Consider the following 27,363-nt stretch of genomic DNA (forward strand, 5'->3'; position numbering starts at 1 on the left):
GGAACACATAGTCTTCTTATGTCATATAGTAAGCATTCTCAATTAAGTTGATTTTAGAGTGACTAAGAAGGATGCAGGCTTCCCATTTCATTTTCATGTTTTAAACTTGTTTAAATCTTGCTCAAACCTAGGATTTGACCAAAAGATTCAAATGGGCATAAAATTTCAGGAAAAAATCAAAAGAATGAAAACAAATGATATAGCATTCTTATGTCATATATATAGTAAGCATTCAAGTTGATAAACAAGGTCTAGACATATTCAGACTAGAAAATCATGTATATATCTACCCCTAACCCTAAACTCTGTCTTATGAAGTCAAGCATGCATGAAGAGAAGTGGTTTTTGGTTTCAAACATGGAAATTTCAAAAACCCTCCCAAGAGTTACATTTTGGAGTGACTTAAGAAGGATAGATGCTTAATTTTCATATTCATGTTTTAAACTTGTTTAAATCATTGTCAAACCTAGGATTTGACCAAGATTCAAATGGGCATAAAAATTCATAAAAAATCAAAAGAATGAAAAACCAAAGCACATAGCATTCTTGTGTCGATCATATAGTAAAGCATTAAAGTTGATAAACAAAATGTCTAGACATATTCAAACCAGAAAAAATCATGTCTGTACGTATCTACCCCTAACCCTAAACCCTGTCTTATGAAGTCAATCATGAAGAGAAGTGGTTTTGGGTTTCAAAGTAAACATGGAAATTTCAAAAACCTCTTAAAAAATTCATTTTAGAGTGACTAAGAAGGATGCGGGCTTCCCTTTTCATTTTCATGTTTTAAACTTGTTTAAATCTTGGTCAAACCTATGATTTGACCAAAAGATTCAAATGGGCATAAAATTTCAGGAAAAAATCAAAAGAATGAAAAAGAAAGGACATAGCATTCTTATGTCATATATATAGTAAGCATTCAAGTTGATAAACAAGGTCTAGACATATTCAGACTAGAAAATCATGTTTATATCTACCCCTAACCCTAAACTCTGTCTTATGAAGTCAAGCATGCATGAAGAGAAGTGGTTTTTGGTTTCAAACATGCAAATTTCAAAAACCCTCCCAAGATTTACATTTTGGAGTGACTAATAAGAAGGATAGATGCTTAATTTTCATATTCGTGATTTAAATTTGTTTAAACCATGGTCAAACCTAGGATTTGGCCAAGATTCAAATGGGCATAAGAATTTAAAAAAATCAAAAAATGAAAAACAAAGGCACACATAGTCTTCTTATGTCATATAGTAAGCATTCTCAATTAAGTTGATTTTAGAGTGACTAAGAAGGATACAGGCTTCCCTTTTCATTTTCATGTTTTAAACTTGTTTAAATCTTGGTGAAACCTAGGATTTGACCAAAAGATTCAAATGGGCATAAAATTTCAGGAAAAAATCATAAGAATGAAAAAACAAAGGACATAGCATTCTTATGTCATATATATAGTAAGCATTCAAGTTGATAAACAAGGTCTAGACATATTCAAACTAGAAAATCATGTGTATATCTACCCCTAACCCTAAACTCTGTCTTATGAAGTCAAGCATGCATGAAGAGAAGTGGTTTTTGGTTTCAAACATGCAAATTTCAAGAACCCTCCCAAGATTTACATTTTGGAGTGACTAAGAAGTCAGGGTGGGCATTCGGTTTTAACCGAAATTTTGGTTCGGTTTTTGCGGTTTTTGAACAAATTCGGTTTTCAAAAATGGTAACCGAAATTGGCATGAAAATTTAGGAAACCGAAGATTCGGTTAACCGACAAATTCGGTTCGGTTTTCGGTTAAACCCGAATGAACCTACTCACTCGAACAAATAGTAGTCATCACCGAAGAAAGCAAATAGTGATTGACATATCAACACAAAAAGCGTCAACTGCGCAAGAAATCGACAAATGAGCACCAATCGTGGAGGGATGCTATTTGGTAGGCTGCGGCACTCGTGGTACAGGTGCATCACTCGTGAGCGATTAAAAAGGGTAGCTAAGACTTCGAGCGACGTGTTCTATTATGCAGGCTTCACGCTATATTCAGAAAAAGCTAGTACATCAAAGACCAAAATCATACACTGAATGAACAAATTTTGGAACATCAAACGCAATTGGCTTCTATGGAACGATCAGTTTATGCACAAATTGATGGTAGGTTACTCTATTCGGTCTATTCGGTCTTGTTCGGTTGGTGGGGCTAAAAACCGAATTCTACCAAATTTAATTCGGTTAGTCTAAATGGAAACCGAGAAAATAGCGGTTAATGGAAAAAACCGAGATTTCGGTTAGTTCGGTTTCGGCTTCGGTTCGGTTTTCGGTTTCACGGTTTTATGCCCACCCTGACTAAGAAGGATAGATGCTTAATTTTTATATTCGTGATTTAAATTTGTTTAAACCATGGTCAAACCTAGGATTTGGCAAAGATTCAAATGGGCATAAGAATTAAAAAAATCAAAAAATGAAAAACCAAGGCACATATAGTCTTCTTATGTCATATAGTAAGCATTCTCAATTAAGTTGATTTTAGAGTGACTAAGAAGGATACAGGCTTCCCTTTTCATTTTCATGTTTTAAACTTGTTTAAATCTTGGTCAAACCTAGGATTTGACCAAAAGATTCAAATGGGCATAAAATTTCAGGAAAAAATCAAAAGAATGAAAAAACAAAGGACATAGCATTCTTATGTCATATATATAGTAAGCATTCAAGTTGATAAACAAGGTCTAGACATATTCAGACTAGAAAATCATGTGTATATCTACCCCTAACCCTAAACTCTGTCTTATGAAGTCAAGCATGCATGAAGAGAAGTGGTTTTTGGTTTCAAACATGCAAATTTCAAGAACCCTCCCAAGATTTACATTTTGGAGTGACTAAGAAGGATAGATGCTTAATTTTTATATTCGTGATTTAAATTTGTTTAAACCATGGTCAAACCTAGGATTTGGCCAAGATTCAAATGGGCATAAGAATTAAAAAAATCAAAAAATGAAAAACCAACGCACATATAGTCTTCTTATGTCATATAGTAAGCATTCTCAATTAAGTTGATTTTAGAGTGACTAAGAAGGATGCAGGCTTCCATTTTCATTTTCATGTTTTAAACTTGTTTAAATCTTGGTCAAACCTAGGATTTGACCAAAAGATTTAAATGGGCATAAAATTTCAGGAAAAAATCAAAAGAATGAAAAAACAAAGGACATAGCATTCTTATGTCATATATATTGTAAGCATTCAAGTTGATAAACATGGTCTAGACATATTCAGACTAGAAAATCATGTATATATCTACACCTACCCCTAACCCTAAACTCTGTCTTATGAAGTCAAGCATGCATGAAGAGAAGTGGTTTTTGGTTTCAAACATGGAAATTTCAAAAACCCTCCCAAGAGTTACATTTTGGAGTGACTTAAGAAGGATAGATGCTTAATTTTCATATTCATGTTTTAAACTTGTTTAAATCGTTGTCAAACCTAGGATTTGACCAAGATTCAAATGGGCATAAAAATTCATAAAAAATCAAAAGAATGAAAAACCAAAGCACATAGCATTCTTATGTCGATCATATAGTAAAGCATTAAAGTTGATAAACAAAATGTCTAGACATATTCAAACCAGAAAAAATCACGTATGTACGTATCTACCCCTAACCCTAAACTCTGTCTTATGAAGTCAATCATGAAGAGAAGTGGTTTTGGGTTTCAAATTAAACATCGAAATTTCAAAAACCTCTTAAAAAATTCATTTTAGAGTGACTAAGAAGGATGCAGGCTTCCCTTTTCATTTTCATGTTTTAAACTTGTTTAAATCTTGGTCAAACCTAGGATTTGACCAAAAGATTCAAATGTGCATAAAATTTCAGGAAAAAATCAAAAGAATGAAAAAACAAAGTACATAGCATTCTTATGTCATATATATAGTAAGCATTCAAGTTGATAAACAAGGTCTAGACATATTCAAACTAGAAAATCATGTATATATCTACCCCTAACCCTAAACTCTGTCTTATGAAGTCAAGCATGCATGAAGAGAAGTGGTTTTTGGTTTCAAACATGCAAATTTCAAGAACCCTCCCAAGATTTACATTTTGGAGTGACTAATAAGAAGGATAGATGCTTAATTTTCATATTCGTGATTTAAATTTGTTTAAACCATGGTCAAACCTAGGATTTGGCCAAGATTCAAATGGGCATAAGAATTTAAAAAAATCAAAAAAATGAAAAACCAAGGCACACATAGTCTTCTTATGTCATATAGTAAGCATTCTCAATTAATTAATTTTAGAGTGACTAAGAAGGATGCAGGCTTCCCTTTTCATTTTCATGTTTTAAACTTGTTTAAATCTTGGTCAAACCTAGGATTTGACCAAAAGATTCAAATGGGCATAAAATTTCAGGAAAAAATCAAAAGAATGAAAAACAAAGGACATAGCATTCTTATGTCATATATATAGTAAGCATTCAAGTTGATAAACAAGGTCTAGACATATTCAGACTAGAAAATCATGTATATATCTACCCCTAACCCTAAACTCTGTCTTATGAAGTCAAGCATGCATGAAGAGAAGTGGTTTTTGGTTTCAAACATGGAAATTTCAAAAACCCTCCCAAGAGTTACATTTTGGAGTGACTTAAGAAGGATAGATGCTTAATTTTCATATTCATGTTTTAAACTTGTTTAAATCATTGTCAAACCTAGGATTTGACCAAGATTCAAATGGGCATAAAAATTCATAAAAAATCAAAAGAATGAAAAACCAAAGCACATAGCATTCTTATGTCGATCATATAGTAAAGCATTAAAGTTGATAAACAAAATGTCTAGACATATTCAAACCAGAAAAAATCACGTATGTACGTATCTACCCCTAACCCTAAACTCTGTCTTATGAAGTCAATCATGAAGAGAAGTGGTTTTGGGTTTCAAATTAAACATGGAAATTTCAAAAACCTCTTAAAAAATTCATTTTAGAGTGACTAAGAAGGATGCAGGCTTCCCTTTTCATTTTCATGTTTTAAACTTGTTTAAATCTTGGTCAAACCTAGGATTTGACCAAAAGATTCAAATGTGCATAAAATTTCAGGAAAAAATCAAAAGAATGAAAAAACAAAGGACATAGCATTCTTATGTCATATATATAGTAAGCATTCAAGTTGATAAACAAGGTCTAGACATATTCAAACTAGAAAATCATGTATATATCTACCCCTAACCCTAAACTCTGTCTTATGAAGTCAAGCATGCATGAAGAGAAGTGGTTTTTGGTTTCAAACATGCAAATTTGAAGAACCCTCCGAAGATTTACATTTTGGAGTGACTAATAAGAAGGATAGATGCTTAATTTTCATATTCGTGATTTAAATTTGTTTAAACCATGGTCAAACCTAGGATTTGGCCAAGATTCAAATGGGCATAAGAATTTAAAAAAATCAAAAAAATGAAAAACCAAGGCACACATAGTCTTCTTATGTCATATAGTAAGCATTCTCAATTAATTAATTTTAGAGTGACTAAGAAGGATGCAGGCTTCCCTTTTCATTTTCATGTTTTAAACTTGTTTAAATCTTGGTCAAACCTAGGATTTGACCAAAAGATTCAAATGGGCATAAAATTTCAGGAAAAAATCAAAAGAATGAAAAACAAAGGACATAGCATTCTTATGTCATATATATAGTAAGCATTCAAGTTGATAAACAAGGTCTAGACATATTCAGACTAGAAAATCATGTATATATCTACCCCTAACCCTAAACTCTGTCTTATGAAGTCAAGCATGCATGAAGAGAAGTGGTTTTTGGTTTCAAACATGGAAATTTCAAAAACCCTCCCAAGAGTTACATTTTGGAGTGACTTAAGAAGGATAGATGCTTAATTTTCATATTCATGTTTTAAACTTGTTTAAATCATTGTCAAACCTAGGATTTGCCCAAGATTCAAATGGGCATAAAAATTCATAAAAAATCAAAAGAATGAAAAACCAAAGCACATAGCATTCTTATGCCGATCATATAGTAAAGCATTAAAGTTGATAAACAAAATGTCTAGACATATTCAAACCAAAAAAAATCATGTATGTACGTATCTACCCCTAACCCTAAACTCTATCTTATGAAGTCAATCATGAAGAGAAGTGGTTTTGGGTTTCAAATTAAACATGGAAATTTCAAAAACCTCTTAAAAATTCATTTTAGAGTGACTAAGAAGGATGCAGGCTTCCCTTTTCATTTTCATGTCTTAAACTTGTTTAAATCTTGGTTAAACCTAGGATTTGACCAAAAGATTCAAATGGGCATAAAAATTCAAAAAAATAAATGAAAAACCAAGGTCTTCTTATGTCATATAGTAAGCATTCAATTAAGTTGATAAACAAGGTCTAGACATATCCAAACAAGAAAAATCATGTATCTTCCCCCTAACCCTAAACTCTGTTTCACGAAGTCAAGCATGAAGATATGTGGTTTTTGGTTTCGAACATGGAAATTTCAAAAACCCTCCCAAGAGCTTCATTTTGGAGTGACTAAGAAGGATCCATAGGAAACTATGTACTAATACAATATAATAATCACCCGAGTTATTAGAGCAACAAGTCTGTCACTTACGTGTGGTTCCCATGCGTGAGGTCCCACACTTCAGTGAGCACAAGTCACGTACGCTAGGTAGGCAAACTCCCAGCCATCTTCTTTGTCAAGAGAGAGGCATCAAGACTCTCTCTCTCTCCATCTCTCCAATTATCCACCTCCGTTGGCTGCCGGTTTTGGCAGGGCGTTTCTAGCTCAGCTCGGAGGCCATGGTGTGTAGGCTCTGTAGCCATGCCGATTTGGTCGCGCCAAGTTGTTCGTGCCCGGCTCCGACGAGGATCAATCCGGATGGTGGCTGTTAAGGACCCGATCGAATTTCTTGCCTTCAGCTTGGGGTCTACCATGTAAATCTTAGGGATTTAGACGTAATTTCTTGTTTATTTTGTGTCCTGCTGTAAACTGTGCTCTGATGCGTATTGGAAAATCTGGGTCCTTCAGGATCGTTCGGTTGTCCCTCTAAAAAAAATCTCTCTCTCATTCTCGGCCTCGCTCGCTCGCACCCCCTGCGCACTGACAACCCTGCACAACAGTCAGCATCACCCGAAAAAATCTAGACACCATAAATAAGTGGGGCCCCGTGACTGCTCTCCCTTCGTCTCCTCCCGTGTGATCCCTCTTCCTCCGACTCCCGACCTTGCGGAAAAGAAAAATGAAATGAAAGAGTTTCACTGGACGGGCAAACACATGTGCTGCCTAGTAATAATAATAATAACGTAAAAAAATCGACCTACGAATCTATAATTAAATAAGCTAAACTAGGGTTTTGCCCAGTACTACGGATCAATTTCTGAAAATCCAACTACGGGGTTCGATTTGGCCTGCTAATATAAAATTATATAATCTGAACTAGTATTCCTCTAAAAAATCATTTTGGTGCATAGTTTGGTACTTTTCATAGCTAGAGTGCTTACTCCCCCCGTTAGCAAAAGTCTTCATTTTCATGTTTATGAAGTCAAGCATGAAGAGAAGTGGTTTTGGGTTTCAAACATGGAAATTTCAAAAACCTCCCAAAACTTCATTTTAGAGTGACTAAGAAGGATACAAGCTTCCCTTTTCATTTTCATGTTTTAAACTTGTTTAAATTATCTTGGTCAAACCTTGGATTTGACAAGATTCAAAGGGGCATAAAATTTCAGGAAAAAATCAAAAGAATGAAAAAACAAAGGACATAACATTCTTATGTCATATATATAGTAAGCATTCAAGTTGATAAACAAGGTCTAGACATATTCAAACTAGAAAATCATGTGTATATCTACCCCTAACCCTAAACTCTATCTTATGAAGTCAAGCATGCATGAAGAGAAGTGGTTTTTGGTTTCAAACATGCAAATTTCAAGAACCCTCCCAAGATTTACATTTTGGAGTGACTAAGAAGGATAGATGCTTAATTTTTATATTCGTGATTTAAATTTATTTAAACCATGGTCAAACCTAGGATTTGGCCAAGATTCAAATGGCCATAAGAATTAAAAAAAATCAAAAAATGAAAAACCAAGGCACATATAGTCTTCTTATGTCATATAGTAAGCATTCTCAATTAAGTTGATTTTAGAGTGACTAAGAAGGATGCAGGCTTCCCTTTTCATTTTCATGTTTTAAACTTGTTTAAATCTGGGTCAAACCTAGGATTTGACCAAAAGATTCAAATGGGCATAAAATTTCAGGAAAAAATCAAAAGAATGAAAAAACAAAGGACATAGCATTCCTATGTCATATATATAGTAAGCATTCAAGTTGATAAACAAGGTCTAGACATATTCAAACTAGAAAATCATGTATATATCTACCCCTAACCCTAAACTCTGTCTTATGAAGTCAAGCATGCATGAAGAGAAGTGGTTTTTGGTTTCAAACATGGAAATTTCAAAAACCCTCCCAAGAGTTACATTTTGGAGTGACTTAAGAAGGATAGATGCTTATTTTCATATTCATGTTTTAAACTTGTTTAAATCATTGTCAAACCTAGGATTTGACCAAGATTCAAATGGGCATAAAAATTCATAAAAAATCAAAAGAATGAAAAACCAAAGCACATAGCATTCTTATGTCGATCATATAGTAAATCGTTAAAGTTGATAAACAAAATGTCTAGAAATATTCAAACCAGAAAAAATCATGTATGTACGTATCTACCCCTAACCCTAAACTCTGTCTTATGAAGTCAATCATGAAGAGAAGTGGTTTTGGGTTTCAAATTAAACATGGAAATTTCAAAAACCTCTTAAAAAATTCATTTTAGAGTGACTAAGAAGGATGCAGGCTTCCCTTTTCATTTTCATGTTTTAAACTTGTTTAAATCTTGGTCAAACCTAGGATTTGACCAAAAGATTCAAATGTGCATAAAATTTCAGGAAAAAATCAAAAGAATGAAAAAACAAAGGACATATCATTCTTATGTCATATATATAGTAAGCATTCAAGTTGATAAACAAGGTCTAGACATATTCAAACTAGAAAATCATGTATATATCTACCCCAACCCTAAACTCTGTCTTATGAAGTCAAGCATGCATGAAGAGAAGTGGTTTTTGGTTTCAAACATGCAAATTTCAAGAAACCTCCCAAGATTTACATTTTGGAGTGACTAATAAGAAGGATAGATGCTTAATTTTCATATTCGTGATTTAAATTTGTTTAAACCATGGTCAAACCTAGGATTTGGCCAAGATTCAAATGGGCATAAGAATTAAAAAAAAATCAAAAAATGAAAAACCAAGGCACACATAGTCTTCTTATGTCATATAGTAAGCATTCTCAGTTAAGTTGATTTTAGAGTGACTAAGAAGGATGCAGGCTTCCCTTTTCATTTTCATGTTTTAAACTTGTTTAAATCTTGGTCAAACCTAGGATTTGACCAAAAGATTCAAATGGGCAAAAAATTCCAGGAAAAAATCAAAAGAATGAAAAAACAAAGGACATAGCATTCTTATGTCATATATATAGTAAGCATTCAAGTTGATAAACAAGGTCTAGACATATTCAGACTAGAAAATCATGTATATATCTACCCCTAACCCTAAACTCTGTCTTATGAAGTCAAGCATGCATGAAGAGAAGTGGTTTTTGGTTTCAAACATGGAAATTTCAAAAACCCTCCCAAGAGTTACATTTTGGAGTGACTTAAGAAGGATAGATGCTTAATTTTCATATTCATGTTTTAAACTTGTTTAAATCATTGTTAAACCTAGGATTTGACCAAGATTAAAATGGGCATAAAAATTCATAAAAAATCAAAAGAATGAAAAACCAAAGCACATAGCATTCTTATGTCGATCATATAGTAAAGCATTAAAGTTGATAAACAAAATGTCTAGACATATTCAAAACAGAAAAAATCATGTATGTACGTATCTACCCCTAACCCTAAACTCTGTCTTATGAAGTCAATCATGAAGAGAAGTGGTTTTGGGTTTCAAATTAAACATGGAAATTTCAAAAACCTCTTAAAAAATTCATTTTAGAGTGACTAAGAAGGATGCGGGCTTCCCTTTTCATTTTCATGTTTTAAACTTGTTTAAATCTTGGTCAGACCTAGGATTTGACCAAAAGATTCAAATGGGCATAAAATTTCAGGAAAAAATCAAAAGAATGAAAAAACAAAGGACATAGCATTCTTATGTCATATATATAGTAAGCATTCAAGTTGATAAACAAGGTCTAGACATATTCAGACTAGAAAATCATGTATATATCTACCCCTAACCCTAAACTCTGTCTTATGAAGTCAAGCATGCATGAAGAGAAGTGGTTTTTGGTTTCAAACATGCAAATTTCAAGAACCCTCCCAAGATTTACATTTTGGAGTGACTAATAAGAAGGATAGATGTTTAATTTTTATATTCGTGATTTAAATTTGTTTAAACCATGGTCAAACCTAGGATTTGGCCAAGATTCAAATGGGCATAAGAATTTAAAAAAAATCAAAAAAATGAAAAACCAAGGCACACATAGTCTTCTTATGTCATATAGTAAGCATTCTCAATTAAGTTGATTTTAGAGTGACTAAGAAGGATACAGGCTTCCCTTTTCATTTTCATGTTTTAAACTTGTTTAAATCTTGGTCAAACCTAGGATTTGACCAAAAGATTCAAATGGGCATAAAATTTCAGGAAAAAATCAAAATAATGAAAAAACAAAGGACATAGCATTCTTATGTCATATATATAGTAAGCATTCAAGTTGATAAACAAGGTCTAGACATATTCAGACTAGAAAATCATGTATATATCTACCCCTAACCCTAAACTCTGTCTTATGAAGTCAAGCATGCATGAAGAGAAGTGGTTTTTGGTTTCAAACATGGAAATTTCAAAAACCCTCCCAAGAGTTACATTTTGGAGTGACTTAAGAAGGTTAGATGCTTAATTTTCATATTCATGTTTTAAACTTGTTTAAATCATTGTCAAACCTAGGATTTGACCAAGATTCAAATGGGCACAAAAATTCATAAAAAATCAAAAGAATGAAAAACCAAAGCACATAGCATTCTTATGTCGATCATATAGTAAAGCATTAAAGTTGATAAACAAAATGTCTAGACATATTCAAACCAGAAAAAATCATGAATGTACGTATCTACCCCTAACCCTAAACTCTGTCTTATGAAGTCAATCATGAAGAGAAGTGGTTTTGGGTTTCAAATTAAACATGCAAATTTCAAAAACCTCTTAAAAAATTCATTTCAGAGTGACTAAGAAGGATGCGGGCTTCCCTTTTCATTTTCATGTTTTAAACTTGTTTAAATCTTGGTCAAACCTAGGATTTGACCAAAAGATTCAAATGGGCATAAAATTTCAGGAAAAAATCAAAAGAATGAAAAAACAAAGGACATAGCATTCTTATGTCATATATATAGTAAGCATTCAAGTTGATAAACAAGGTCTAGACATATTCAGACTAGAAAATCATGTATATATCTACCCCTAACCCTAAACTCTGTCTTATGAAGTCAAGCATGCATGAAGAGAAGTGGTTTTTGGTTTCAAACATGCAAATTTCAAGAACCCTCCCAAGATTTACATTTTGGAGTGACTAATAAGAAGGATAGATGTTTAATTTTTATATTCGTGATTTAAATTTGTTTAAACCATGGTCAAACCTAGGATTTGGCCAAGATTCAAATGGGCATAAGAATTTAAAAAAAATCAAAAAAATGAAAAACCAAGGCACACATAGTCTTCTTATGTCATATAGTAAGCATTCTCAATTAAGTTGATTTTAGAGTGACTAAGAAGGATACAGGCTTCCCTTTTCATTTTCATGTTTTAAACTTGTTTAAATCTTGGTCAAACCTAGGATTTGACCAAAAGATTCAAATGGGCATAAAATTTCAGGAAAAAATCAAAATAATGAAAAAACAAAGGACATAGCATTCTTATGTCATATATATAGTAAGCATTCAAGTTGATAAACAAGGTCTAGACATATTCAGACTAGAAAATCATGTATATATCTACCCCTAACCCTAAACTCTGTCTTATGAAGTCAAGCATGCATGAAGAGAAGTGGTTTTTGGTTTCAAACATGGAAATTTCAAAAACCCTCCCAAGAGTTACATTTTGGAGTGACTTAAGAAGGATAGATGCTTAATTTTCATATTCATGTTTTAAACTTGTTTAAATCATTGTCAAACCTAGGATTTGACCAAGATTCAAATGGGCACAAAAATTCATAAAAAATCAAAAGAATGAAAAACCAAAGCACATAGCATTCTTATGTCGATCATATAGTAAAGCATTAAAGTTGATAAACAAAATGTCTAGACATATTCAAACCAGAAAAAATCATGAATGTACGTATCTACCCCTAACCCTAAACTCTGTCTTATGAAGTCAATCATGAAGAGAAGTGGTTTTGGGTTTCAAATTAAACATGCAAATTTCAAAAACCTCTTAAAAAATTCATTTCAGAGTGACTAAGAAGGATGCAGGCTACCCTTTTCATTTTCATGTTTTAAACTTGTTTAAATCTTGGTCAAACCTAGGATTTGACCAAAAGATTCAAATGGGCATAAAATTTCAGGAAAAAATCAAAAGAATGAAAAAACAAAGGACATAGCATTCTTATGTCATATATATAGTAAGCATTCAAGTTGATAAACAAGGTCTAGACATATTCAGACTAGAAAATCTTGTATATATCTACCCCTAACCCTAAACTCTGTCTTATGAAGTCAAGCATGCATGAAGAGAAGTGGTTTTTGGTTTCAAACATGGAAATTTCAAAAACCCTCCCAAGAGTTACATTTTGGAGTGACTTAAGAAGGATAGATGCTTAATTTTCATATTCATGTTTTAAACTTGTTTAAATCATTGTCAAACCTAGGATTTGACCAAGATTCAAATGGGCATAAAAATTCATAAAAAATCAAAAGAATGAAAAACCAAAGCACATAGAATTCTTATGTCGATCATATAGTAAAGCATTAAAGTTGATAAACAAAATGTCTAGACATATTCAAACCAGAAAAAATCATGTATGTACGTATCTACCCCTAACCCTAAACTCTGTCTTATGAAGTCAATCCTGAAGAGAAGTGGTTTTGGGTTTCAAATTAAACATGGAAATTTCAAAAACCTCTTAAAAAATTCATTTTAGAGTGACTAAGAAGGATGCAGGCTTCCCTTTTCATTTTCATGTCTTAAACTTGTTTAAATCTTGGTTAAACCTAGGATTTGACCAAGATTCAAATGGGCATAAAAATTCAAAAATAAATAAATGAAAAACCAAGGTCTTCTTATGTCATATAGTAAGCATTCAATTAAGATGATAAACAAGGTCTAGACATATTCAAACAAGAAAAATCATGTATCTTCCCCCTAACCCTAAACTCTGTTTCACGAAGTCAAGCATGAAGATATGTGGTTTTTGGTTTCGAACATGGAAATTTCAAAAACCCGCCCAAGAGCTTCATTTTGGAGTGACTAAGAAGCATACATGCTTACATTTTCATATTCATGTTTTAAACTTATTCAAATCTTGGTGAAACCTAGAATTTGACCAAGATTCAAATGGGTATACAAATTTTAAAAAAAAATTAAAAAAATGAAAAAACAAGGCACATAGTCTTCTTATGTCATATAGTAAGCATTCAATTAAGTTGATAAACAAGGTCTAGACATATTCAAACCAGGAAAATCATGTATCTACCCCATACCCCTAGCTAAACTCTGTCTTATGAAGTCAAGCATGCATGAAGAGAAGTCGTTTTGGTTTCAAACATGGAAATTTCAAAAACCTCCCAAAAGCTTCATTTTGGAGTGACTAAGAAGGATCCATAGGAAACTATGTACTAATACAATATAATAATCACCCGAGTTATTAGAGCAACAAGTCTGTCACTTACGTGTGGTTCCCATGCGTGAGGTCCCACACTTCACTGAGCACAAGTCACGTACGCTAGGTAGGCAAACTCCCAGCCATCTTCTTTGTCAAGAGAGAGGCATCAAGACTCTCTCACTCCATCTCTCCAATTATCCAACAATTTGATAATTGTGGCACCCCTGCGCACTGACAACCCTGCACAACAGTCAGCATCACCCAAAAAAATGTAGACACCCTAAATAAGTGGGGCCCCGTGACTGCTCTCCCTTCGTCTCCTCCCGTGTGATCCCTCTTCCTCCGACTCCCGACATTGCGGAAAAGAAAAATGAAATGAAAGAGTTTCATTGGACGGGCAAACACATGTGCTGCCTAGTAATAATAATGAAAACTAAAAAAAATCGACCTACGAATACTCGCGCATTTCAGAAGTTGAGTGCCCAGCTTAGAATAAGTATTGCTTTGGTACTATTTAGAAATATCAACATATCTAGTTAGAATAGACATTTGCAATTTTGTTTCTTTTATTTCAAAATTGTAGTGTAGATAGTCGATATACTTGTATCTCTCCATGAACAAGTACATGATTTCCCTTCTAAGAATAGTGTATGCAATCATATCTCCCTTTCTCTCACTCTTTCTAAAAGAGTTCTCTTGTTGATGTCAATCTAAAGAATCATTTTTCAGGTAGGAGGAATTTAAACGCTTGAAAATGGTTCATGCCGGCGTCTTAGCTCCTAAAAAAAATACACCAATTGATTTGATGAATTGATGATTTACTCTAGTCTGCTTCTAGACCATGCAGCTAAGGAGCATTCATATGTACTGGATGGAGCCCCCAACTTTTGACTTCCCATGTCGGAAAAGGCCTGTTTAAGAGTAGTGAGGTACCCCGAAGTATCTAGAGGGTTTCAGTGTTTCAGGCTTTCTTTTAGCATCGCCAGTCCAAGGGGAAGCATGGGTGACGAATCCGTGCATTCACAGCCGTTAGATCTGAAGAGTCCTTGTATGATGAGCGGTAGATAGCACCTTTAAGCTACAAATGAGCATTGGCCGGGAAGGCTGACAGAGTGAAAAAATTCAAATTCAAAAACTCATGTATAGAATAGAAAAAAATTAAAAAACATGTAGATCGATAGAGGTATAGATAGATATTATAGATAAATAGATTAGCCCAAAAAAGAAGAGGAGGCGCCAGTGGTGACTTCGTCAACCTCAAGATATGCCGGCTCAGTCCCTCGGAGGTGCTCATAGGGGTAGGGTGTGCGTGCGTGCGTTCATAGCGGTGTTTGTACGTGCGTGTTTGTGAGCGTCTGCGTTGTACTGTGTTCTCAAAAGAAAAAAAAGAAGAAGTAGAGGACGGGGAAATTTTCACCAGCAGACACCTCCCTCGCGCACCTAAACTTTCGAACGCGCGCCCAATATTTCGAACGCTCGCCTTTAACCCAGCACCCAGCCCACCTTGTTCTTCTCTAGACACCTCCTTCGGCGCCCTGTTCTTCTCTAGACACACCCTTGGTGAACCAGGCCGCGCACCAAAACTTCCCCACGCTGTCTATCAGCCGCGTCAGCCGGCGACTGCTGGTGGCGCCGTTCTTCTCCAGCCGCACCGGCAGGCGCGGTCAGCTGGTAGATCCTCACGGTATGCATGCTATCTTCAGGCCTGGGCAAGTACGATTCATTATAGCTCAATCGAAGTCAGTCGCCGTCGCCCAGCCCTTATAAGTTCGTTAGTTCGTTCGAATCGATCGGTTGATATTGTTTTCCTCTCGATGTGTTTTTTTTCTCGAAATGGGGATAATACCCTAGCCTCTGCATCAAAATGATGCATATGGCTGCTTTATTACCTTATTAAAAGAGACTCCAGCGTTTACAGTTTATTACATCTCACTCATCGACTAAAGTCGAGACTAAAATCAACCATCTAAATAAACAAAGAAGTTGTCTCCAAGAAAACGTCAAAGATTTAATCTAAGCTGATGTCGCCAGCCACACTGGTTGTAAAAATCCCGTGCGACCATCTCCAGTCGGTTGCACCCAGACTCCATGGCAGCCCGATGATCCTCTGGTTGGAGATAAGACCACGTACGAATCCAATGAATAGCCAAAGGAATTACCTGCAAGAAAGGTTGAGGTTTCGGCTTGTTAAAAACCACTTCATTACGCACATTCCATATAGCCCAAATCAAAGCGCATACACCCACACGAATCTGCAGTACATCTTTCTTTGCAATACCACTAAGCCAAGTACCAAAAAGATGAGTGATATTCACAGGTGGGGATAAACCGAAAGTCATATATACTATGCGCCAAACAACCTTAGCTAGAGGGCAGTCAATAAACAAATGTTGAATAGATTCATCCTTATCACAGAAAACACATTTCTTGCATCCTTGCCAATTTCTTTTTGCAAGGTTATCTTTGGTTAAAATAACTCTCCGATAGAGAAACCACATAAAGATCTTAATCTTCAGCGGTACCTTCATTTTCCAAATATATTTCCTTAAGAAGATCCTTTTATCTTGTAACAAATCAAGATAGTATGACTTTACAGTAAAATTGCCTGAACTATTTAGAGCCCAAACAAAGGAATCATTTTCATTAGACAACCGAACATGCATAAGACGTTCCACTAATTCTAACCAGAGAACCCACTTGTTGGGTGTTAGAATCCTTCTAAATGAAATCTGAAGAGGGTTATTCTCTAAAACATGCGCAACTGAGACATGTTTTCTTTCAGCAATGTTAAAAAGAGATGGGTATTGCTGTGACAAAGGTGCGTTCCCCAACCACTTATCTTCCCAGAAACTAGTATTCTTTCCATCGCCAATTTTGAAAGATCCACGCTTAAGAAAATCATCTTTCACTTTCATCAAACCTTTCCAAAAAGGAGAATCAAGTGGCTTTGCTTTTACTTGAGATAATGTTTTAGATTGAATATATTTGTTACGAAGCAATTCCTGCCACACCCCGTCTCCATTCAAAAGTTCAAACAACCACTTACTAATTAGACTCTTATTCTTTAGTTCCAATACTTCAATTCCCAACCCTCCCTGGTCTTTAGGGCGACACAAGATATCCCACCTCGATAACCTATACTTACGCTTATGACCATCACTCTGCCAAAAGAAACGCGATCTATAATAGTCTAGCCTTTTTCTTAACCCCACCGGGATCTCAAAAAAAGATAACATAAACATAGGCAGACATTGTTTTCCGCTTTACGTATTTGCTCGAATTCATTCGTACTGTACACTGTACTGCTCACCATTGCCCAATGTCTGTAGTCGTTGCTTGGTGCCAGTCCTCTATGGACCTGTTTGTAATCTTATTACTTCTGGGTTCTTTGCACTGCTAATACATCGGTGGATTTACGGCCAAAAAGAAGAAAAAAATTGTTGGTATTATATTGGTTTCGATTGATCTGTTCGCCCCCAAGCATTTACAGAAGACGCAAGAGATTCAAGGATGAAATGGCTCTCCTTGTTTGTAAGGCAAAGAGGAAATCATATCATGGCTTATCATCATGGGTAGAACTTTTTTAGCTAGATTTTGCTGTTTGGGATCTATGATCCTTTTAGTTGCTGCTCTCCAGTAACCTTTTCCCTCTTTTTTATTATAGTGAAAAATACACAACGAGGAAACCACTGTCCAGCCTAAAAAAATAGACCTCAGTTGGTTTGCTGAAATCGGCTCAAATAACGTGGCATTTTTTCGATAAAGAATAACGTGGCATTTAGTTATATAGTTTTATATTCGACCTGTTTGCTCAGATATGTTGGTTTACATTCATACGCAACCTGTTGGGAAAGTATGGACACAGCTTCAGTGACTTTCAGGTCAAAATTCCAGCGGTTGAGTGATTTTTGGTTGGATCCATTCCTGTGCGTTCGATCGGCTTTTGATGGCTGTTATTGAGACAAAGTCATGGCTGGACTTTTGACGCAGCTCCAGTGACGTTCAGGTCAGAAGTCCAGCGTTGACTTTGGTTCAATTATAACCATCCAAAGCCAATCGAACGCACATGAATGTATCCAACCAAAAATCACTCTACAATAAGTCGTGTCCAGACTAAAACAATGTTGATTCCCAAACTATTTTTTTGAATTCGACCAATCTTTCCCAGAATGCAGAAGAAATATAGTATAAGATTTACTAGAATGTTGTTCTTTTTTCTGGACAGTTTGAATTTTAAGTTTAAAGTTGGTTGTAAAACATAAAATGAGGTTTATTGATAAACAATATGGCTGAATCTGATGAAACTCCCCCAGAATGCATAACACAACATATAAGATTTACTGGATTTTTGTTTCAAATACTTCTAGGCAGTACGAATTTTAAGTTTAAAATTTTCCCGTGAAACTAAAAATGGGTAAATTTTGGATCCATCCTCGTGCATTCGATTGGCTTTTGATGGCTGTTATTGAAACAACGGTTAATTGGTTCTATGCCACTCCTCAATTCACAAGTTGTGTTTATGCCATTACAAAAACTGAAGTTGTGTTTATGCCACTCTCAATTTGCAATATCCCCTTCTATGCCATTTTCAATACTCCACTATAATAAACTAGTCAGCTTCATGTGCTTTGCACGTTAAAAATCAGTCGTTACAATTTCAACTCAAAATAGCTTGCATAGCGTAAAATGTGGGAAAACTATGTATTACTAACATTGAATTGTATTTCTCATGTAGAATTGCAATTTTCTGCCATGTATGTGCTCTTGAATATACTATTAAATTTTCCACGTCTTAGGTTTTGTACTTATTTCTTTTTAGCTGTCAAAATTCAGATCTTCAATAATTTATCCTCCCATCCATGCCCAGTGCCACCTATAGGGAACGTACCAGCACTTATGCAACTGCATGTCCGTGCAGTGCTACCAACCTACTCGCCACACTTTCGGTTCTGACTGAAGTTTGAGCGTGACTACCATTCGCATGCATCGCATTCAACTCTGACTGATCTATGGAGAGCATAGGCGTCCGTGAGTTTTGTTGTCGGGCCGTGACTAGCAGCGTCGCGTATGGAGGGAGCGTGAATTGGCTAGAACCAAAATATAGATGTTTCCAGAATGATGTAGAGAATGATGGGTGCTACTGTAGCTGCGAATCCCAATGTTTTAGACCGTCCGATGGTGCACAATCAACAGTAGAGATTGCATTATGATGCTTGGATTCAAACTATCAAAATTGCTACACTATATAGGAGTATAGATATAGCATACCTATTATAGTACTCCATGATACCACCCACTATGCACCCATGTTCCAAAACACCACTCCCGCTGACTGTAACTTATTGTATCGAGCGATAAGCTAGATGAGCAACCCAAACAAACAAACAAAAGACTGTACCTTATTGTACTTGCTCTTACCCGTATCTTCTCTTTCTCTTTCATCGCGAGTGCAGCTAATTCAGTTAGTCTTCCAATGAATATTAATATTTTGAATCAGTGATTTTTATGAAGTACTAATTGAAGATTCATTTTTGAAAGATTTCATGTTTCGACTAACAATTAGCACTTTTGAATTCTTAGATTGATTTTTCACACGATGCACTTCTTTTAATTTATTTTACCACATTTCAATGTGAACCTTGACCAAATAAATAGGACAACAATATCACGATCATATAATACATAAGCAGCATTGTTAGAACCGTGATGGAAAATACTTTCTAATGATACCAGTTTTATATCAATTTTTTTTATATACTTCATCCTGAAAAATATGTTTCAACTTCATCAAAACTTGCATGTATCTGCAAACTAAACTCATCTAAATACATGTATATCTACATAAAATTGAAACATCATTTTTAAATAGAGAGATATAGATTAATATTTTTTCGAAGATAAAAAACGAAAAACAAGGGTGCATTGTTTATTGAAATGGAGTGAGTAGTATATATAAAATCATTTTAGTTGCCAATGATCATGTTGAGGTCCTCTATTTCTTGTTTTGCTCAGGCCCTCCGTATTCTCAGGTACGGCCTTGGTGGTCTATGGACCTATTTGTAATCTTATTACTTTTGACTTCTTTGCACTGCTAATAGATCGGCGGAATTACGGCAAAAAAGAAGAAAGAATGTGTTGGTATTGTATTGCTTTCGATATATCTGTCCCCCCCAAGCATTTACAGATGGCACAAGAGATTCAAGGATGAAATTGCTCTCCTTGTTCATAAGGCAAAGAGGAAATCATATCATGGGTAGAACATTTTATATATATTTTGCTGTTTGGGATCTATGATCCTTTTAGTTGCTGCTCTCCAGCAATTTTTGTACATATTTTCCCTCTTTTTATTAATAAAAAGAAAAAAATACAAAGTGGGGAAACCCACTGGTCAGCCTAAAATAAAATCTGTTCGCTAGGTAGCCGTAGTTTTGCACTCAGTTCGTTTGCTGAAATCGGCTCAAATAATGTAGCATTTATAGTTTTATATTCGACCTGTTTGCTCAGGTATGTTTGCTTACATTCGTAGGTGACCTGTTTGTTGAAATAGCTTATCGCTTCTTTGACCATCTATTCCCTCAACAGATGGACAGAACTTGGATATTATTTCACTCATTAAACACACCAACATATTTGAGTGGTATTGAAGACTTCATGAAGCAAGTTAGTGATTTTACTGACGGCGACACAACAAAGGAAGTGATTTGTCCATGCCGCGTATGTTTGAATATTGGGTCCAAGCCTCAACATGTAGTCTCAGATCATTTATTCGTTTATGGGATGGACCAGACATATATCAGGTGGATTAACCATGGTGAACACTATGATCAGCCTGAGATTATTGATCCTCTTTATTCTGATGGTTATCAGCCTGAAGATCTCGTCCAGGATGAGGCTACTGCTAATTTGTTACGGGATCTGTATCCATATGCAAGCCAACAGCCCCATGGTTATCACAAAAAGCCTCTTTTCCATGACCTGATAGAAGATGCTAAGCGCTTAGTGGCCCCTAGTTCTGTTGTGTCAAGATTCAAATTAATTGTGAAATTACTTCATGACAAGTTATACCAGGGGATAACCAGTAAAGCCTTCAATGCAGTTGCTGTAACACCCCAAATTTCAATAAAAAGAAAGTTAGAGAATTCCAGAAAACAAAAATTCAAACCAACAAAAACTTTTCTATTTGCATATAGTACCCTGCATAGGACTTGTGCATTTGAGTGATATGCCATGATGATTGCTTTTACTTGTATTTGATATGCTCTAAAACCCTAGTGTGATCATATGAAGATCACCAACCAAATAAATCAAATAGGAAGAAATTCCATAAAATGCAAAACCCTAAAAACCCTCACATATGCCCTATGGCATTTTTATAAATTTTGACCCTAGACCTATTTGGTCTTCACGATTAGTTGAATAATGTTATTAAACCCTTATTACAACTTTTGGAATCAAAGTTTCACAATTCAAATGAATTTCAAACACAAATCCCACTCACATATGATAATGGTCAATTTTGACAATTCTAGTCTGATCACCACTTTGAGCCCTTGCCATTCAATTTTCCCAAACCAACTCTTGCTAACTCTTTGCACCATTTCAAAGTTAACATCAAGGTGAACAACTTTGATGAACATCACCATGCCAAAATCATCTTTGATCATGAGCAATGCTCATCCAAAGTCTTAACTTTTTAACATATTCAACATTCCTCACTTAGCCATTTTGGCCAATTTTTGAATTCTAACAAATCCACCACCACCTCAAATCACCTCTGGTCAAGTACAACTTATATCAACACTCACTTTTCAAACACATTCACCTTTTGAATTATTTCAAATTTGGACAATTTTGTAAATTCCAAAATTGAACACTATTTACACACTATAGCAAATAGTGATCTACTCCAACAAATCTACCCTAACCTACCCCATTTGGTCCCCTGGTCCCCTCTCACTCACAAGGCAGCATAGAAACCCTAGTGGTGCATGCATAGCATGCATGCACACACCATGCCGGCCATGGTGCCACCATGCCGAGCCTCCCCTCTCTCCCTTCTCCCTCTGCCCTGGCCACCTTGCCAAACGTCGCCACCGCGCACTCCTACACCACCTAGCACCGGCCATGTCGCCATAGATGCCCTAGCCTCGCCGGAGATCGCGCGCCCAGGATCGGCCAGCATGCCGTGGACGTCGCACGAGAGCGCGCCACGGGCACCCTCTGGCCACCTGCCGCCTCGACGCCCTGCGCAGCTCCTGGCCCCCCTTTCTTCACCAAGCGCACCGCCGTGACACCTCAGCCACGCCAGACATGCTCACGACCAGACCCTGGACCGCCGCCGCTGGAGACGAGGAAGAAGATCTCGTGAACGCCGCCGCCCGACACGGACGCAATGCGACGCCATCCAATGCCGCCCGACCGTGCCAGCGCCACCCCTAGCTTCGCCTGGAAGAGGAGAACCCGACAGCATCCTCGCCTCGCCCAACCGCTCGCCGGAATCGCCGCGTCGATGTCGACCTCGCCGCAGCCCTCACGGTCACTCACTCGCCTATAAAAGGAGACGCCCATTCGTCGATTTCTTCACACCAGCAGCCTCACCTCTTCTCACTCAACCGCCTGAGCTCCTCCACTACCTCGATTAGCCATCGCCACCACCCAATTTCCACCTCACTGCCGCACGCCGCCGCGGAAGCTTGCCGTCGATTGAAGCCGATCCAGGAGTTGCCGCCGGTACCAGTCGACTCGCCGTCGTCCACACCTTCACCGCGCACATTGCCAACCCTAGCTGGAGCCACGGTGAGCTCTCCGACCCCCTACCGCCGCCGTGCCAGTACCACAATCTCGCCGGAGATGACGATGGCCCTGTGCCGTCCGATCCCATTCTAATCCAACGCACCACACGTCTCCATACCGTTTCAGGTTTTAAAAGAGACTGACGGGTGGCCCCCACCCTGTCAGCAGGCCCACGCGCACTGGATGCGTTGCTGGGCTGTTTTTCCATTTTTCAAACCGTTTCGGCCCAGTTTCGTTTCCCGCCGGCCTTTTAATTCAAACTAGGTTTAATAAATTGCAAATGAATTTGAATACTGCCTCCAATTTGAAATTCAATAGATTCAAATTGGCTAAACCAAATTTAGTGAATTTTATGTTGTTGGAAAGCTACTGAAATTATCTAGCCAATGCCACTGGCCTCATGGCCAGATTCTTTGTAGAATTAATGTGATGAAAATAACAAGACAGGGACTTTTCCCTATTCAAATAATTCTTAAAAATCAACCAAAATAGATATTAAGTTAATTCCAACTCTAATAGCTCACATTTGACTTACACTAATTGTTTATGCAATAAAATGGTGTGGTCACTTTGCATGATCATGCCCTAGTTTAATTAATGGATCATTTGACTAGTTTAACTAGTTGATATTGTCCAAAACTATTAAAGTAAATTATGTGGAGTCCTACACTTCATTTAAACTTGTTGTCGTGGTATCGTCACGGCATATGCCATAGGGTGGCTAACGAAGGTGGTTCCTAGGAGATCTCACGGCGGTATCCGGATGCGGGTATGGGGACGCGTGACACAGAGGCGTACCCAGGTTCGAGGCCCTCCTGTGGAGGTAACACCTCTACTCCTGCTATGAGTGTATATAATGATCACACAGTACAATGGTGCTCCTAGAGCTGTATCCAGCTGGCCCTGAGAGGCTAAGGTGGACGAAGGACTCTCTCACAGGGCAGCGCTAAGACTAGAGTGAAGTAAGAATGATCGATCCCCTACACGAGAGGGGGTAGTGCGGCTTATATAGGCACCGGCACTTTACATATAAGACCCTATAGTTTACTGGCCGGCTGGGCCGGCTTCGGCTTCCGCTCCTTCCCGAGGCAGTGACGTCAGGAGCCGTTGAGGCCGCATGGCCTGTCCCATCCGGCTGCCACGGTCAGCGGTATGGAGAGGAGGTGTCCCTGTCGCCATCAGCCACTGTAGCCAGTACGGACCGTCGTAGACCACGATGGCCTGTCCGGCGCGTGGCACTATTGCTCGACAGTGCCCCGCGCTTTACGGAAGATGAAGTCAGCGTGGACTTTGGGAACCCGGATCACCAACCCGGTTCCTTCCAGTGCAAGACTCGCCAGCCTCGAGTCGGCCTGAGGTACAAACCCCAGTCGGATATGGCTTGTAGAAGCCGGCCCAGCTACAGCGTTGGTGGCCGTAGCCGGACCGACTAGGACCTAGAGCCAGCCGGCTTCCGGACCAGCCGGCCACGGCGCCAGCCGGCTGCTCCTCAGCCGGCCTTTGCCGCGAGCCGGCCAGTGGCCAGCCGGCTGCTCCGCGTCCATTGCCCTACCCGGGGTCTTCCCCCCGACATTAGCCCCCGAAGCTGGCAAGGTCCTGCGTTTGGAAGGACCTAGGCAGGTTTTCCTGGCTTTTGATCCCTTGAATATATTTGACGGCACTCGGAGGGGCCGACTGAGAATTTCCGTTCAGCCGGCTGCGCCCTCATCCGGCTCGTTCGGGCCGGCTGCTCCTAGCCGGCCATTTTTTGCATTTATGCAACCTTTGCTTTCTTGCAAGTCTTGGCGATGTTTCCGCCTTGCTGGGCGAGATTGTGAATTGAGTTGAATTTAATGTCCGGCTCCGGCTTGCGGTACGCCGGAGTCTCCGCCGCCTCGGGTCCTGCGTCCGACTTGACCGGTCTGACGTCGGGCCACTGTTGTCGGTTCGTCTGGTCACATCAATGTCTCCTCCGGATCCGGTGCGGTTGTGGGTGACGTGGTGCGGCAGTTTTCGGTAACCGCAGTGGTCGTGGGGGAAGTTATGGCGCATAAAATCCGGGCGACGTGGCCACGTGTGCCACTTGGAGGCCAACCGTCCGCCCCGGGCGGCTATAAATGCCGCGGGGGGGGGGGGGGGGGGGAATCGAGGCGGCACTCCCCCACTTCGTCTTCTTCCTCGCGTTTCTGCCCCGCACGCGCTCTTGCCCTGCTCTTCTTCGCGCTCGAGCTCCTCGCTGTTCCGGCGACGCTTCCCACTGGCGAACTCCGGTGAGCGAGTCTCCGTCGAGCCGCCGCCGCCGCTCCGTCGAGCCGGAGCCACGGGGCCTTGCGTTTCGACCGCGCAATCTTCGCCGCCGCCGTCGCCGCCTCCCTCACGAGGTTCTTCTTCGCCATTTCGCCTTTCGTGGACTTCTTCTTCCTCCTCTTCGTCAATGGCTAGCGCAAGCGGGTCTTGGAGGGGGTCGGTCATGAGGGACGATGACATCGAGCGCCTGGTGCGCCTCCGCCGGATTCCGTCGGCGGTGATCACGAGGGCGCCCGGCGAGGAGCTGGAGCCCACGCCGCGGCCCGGCGAGCGCGTCATCTTCGGCGCGCACCTCGACCGCGGGTTGGGCCTGCCGGCTTCGCCCTTCTTCCGCCGGTTCTTGGACTTCTTCGGCCTCCTCAGCTGCTACGTGGCTTTCATGGAGGCGTATGCCGGCTTGTGGCCGGATATCGATTTCTGGAGCCGCCTGTTCTTCCTCAAGGCGCAAACCACCGACGGCCACCTGCGGATCTGCGGCGCCGCCTTGATCTACTCCCGGCCGGGTACGCCCTTCCCCAAGATTCCAACCGTTGACTCGGTGAAGAATTGGCAGACGTCATTCTTCTATGTGCGCAACGAGGGCTTTCTCGTCGACCGGATCAACCTGCCGAAGTACAATCCGGCTCCTCCAGTCGGCCGGATCAACTGGGGCCACAACGCCCGCACGTCGGACCCGGACGCGGAGGTCAGCCAGCTCTGGGACTTCCTGGGGGCCGCCGTCGAGAATGGGCTGACTGCGGAGGACCTCCTCTGCACCATCGCCGAGCGCCGGGTGCTGCCGCTTCAGATGCGCACCCACAAGATCGGGCACATGTCCGGCCGGCTCGACCCGACCCGGACGTCCAAGGCGCCACTCAACAAGGCCCAGGTGGCCCGCCGGGTGAATCACATCACCAAGGCGAACGTGCCGGAAGACTGGGCTTACGGGCTGGAGCCCTACGACCGGGCGCATCCGCCGGAACTGGTAAGTTCATGTTCTCAGCCGACTTCCGGCTTGCGGCTGCATGGCCGACTTCTTTTTCAGCCGACTTCCGGCTTGATTTTTACTTATATCTTCTGTTTTCTCTAGCTCTTCGACCGTCAAAACGTCGAGGACGGCGACCTGGCGACGAAGAGGTGGACGCCGGATCACGTCGATCCGGCTGACCAAGCCGGCGACCAAGCCGGCGACGACGACCTGCCGCAGGCACCTGACCAAGCTGGCGACCAAGGGGAGCACAATCCGCCCCCTTCGCCGGAGCAGCAGGAGGACGACGAGCCGGCGACGTCCACCACGGGGCCGATCCCCGCAGTGCCCCTGCGCATGAGGCCGCCAAGCACCACGGCGACTTCGGCGCCCAAGGGGAAGAAACGGGTCGGCGAGCCCCGCTCCACCACCGCCCTGGAGGCGAAGGCGAAGAAACAGCGCCGGGCGCCGCCGAAGAAGGTCCCGGAGCAGGCCGGGTGCGTTCTCTTTTTTTCTTGTTTGATTCCTTTTCTTTCCTTTTCCTTTATACTTATCTTGTTCTTATTTGCTCGACTAGGGCTCCCATCAAGTTCACTCAGGGCGGCGGCTCCCGGCAAGCCCCGCGCGTCGCGTCGCCGCCTCCGCGACAAAGGAGGGAGCCGACTCCGCAGCCTCCAACGCGCGCGCCTACGCCGCCACCGCCTGCGGGTGCTCCGCCTCCCGCAGGGGCGCCTTCCTTCGCCGTACCATTGGCTTCAGCGCCTGGCCGCGACGTGCGGGCCGAACCAACGCGCCAGCCGACGCTGGACGACATGTTCCCGCGCCGCGCTCGCCTTCTGGACCCAGCCGCCGGGGCTGGCAAGGGTATGCCGCCTTCGGCCGGAGCTGGAGCTAGCAAGGCTGCGCCGCCGCGACCGGAGCCGGAGCCGGGCCGAGCGTGGTGGTGTTGGTGGATAGCCCGGAGGGGGAGCCCCAGGCGCCGGAGATGGCTGCACCGGCCGGGCCGGCCGCTTCGCCCGAGGCGCCTTCCCCGAGGGAGCCGACAAGGGAGGAGCCGGCGCGCACGGGGGACACCGACTCGCGCGCGCTGGTGAGGACGGAGACCCCGCCGGCGCCGCCGAGAAGCCTGCATGTGGCCAAGGGCGCCCGGCTGCTGCACGTGCCGTCCGCCTCCGACTCCAGCCTCGGCTCGGCCGGCACTATGGAGCAGGCGTGGCTCAGCGCGGACTCCCACGAGGTGACCAGCCGGGAGGGGAACCCAGGCCGGGCGTCGGTGGAGATGTTCTTCTCCGGCTTGCAGGCCAACCTTAAGGCCAGGGCTGCTGAGACCGCAGCCAACGTTGCCAAGGTGGAGGAAGCCAGCAAGGTAAGCATCTCATCTGTTTTTTGATTTGGTTATTATCCTGGTAGCCCTCCGAGGCATGGGCCGGCTGCTCGGAGCCGGCCCAGGTTTCGTCCGGTTGACTGATTCTTTTTCCCTAGGCGGTTTCGG

This window comes from Lolium perenne, chromosome 1 (genome assembly GCF_019359855.2).
Source record: "Lolium perenne isolate Kyuss_39 chromosome 1, Kyuss_2.0, whole genome shotgun sequence".
NCBI lineage: Eukaryota > Viridiplantae > Streptophyta > Magnoliopsida > Poales > Poaceae > Lolium > Lolium perenne.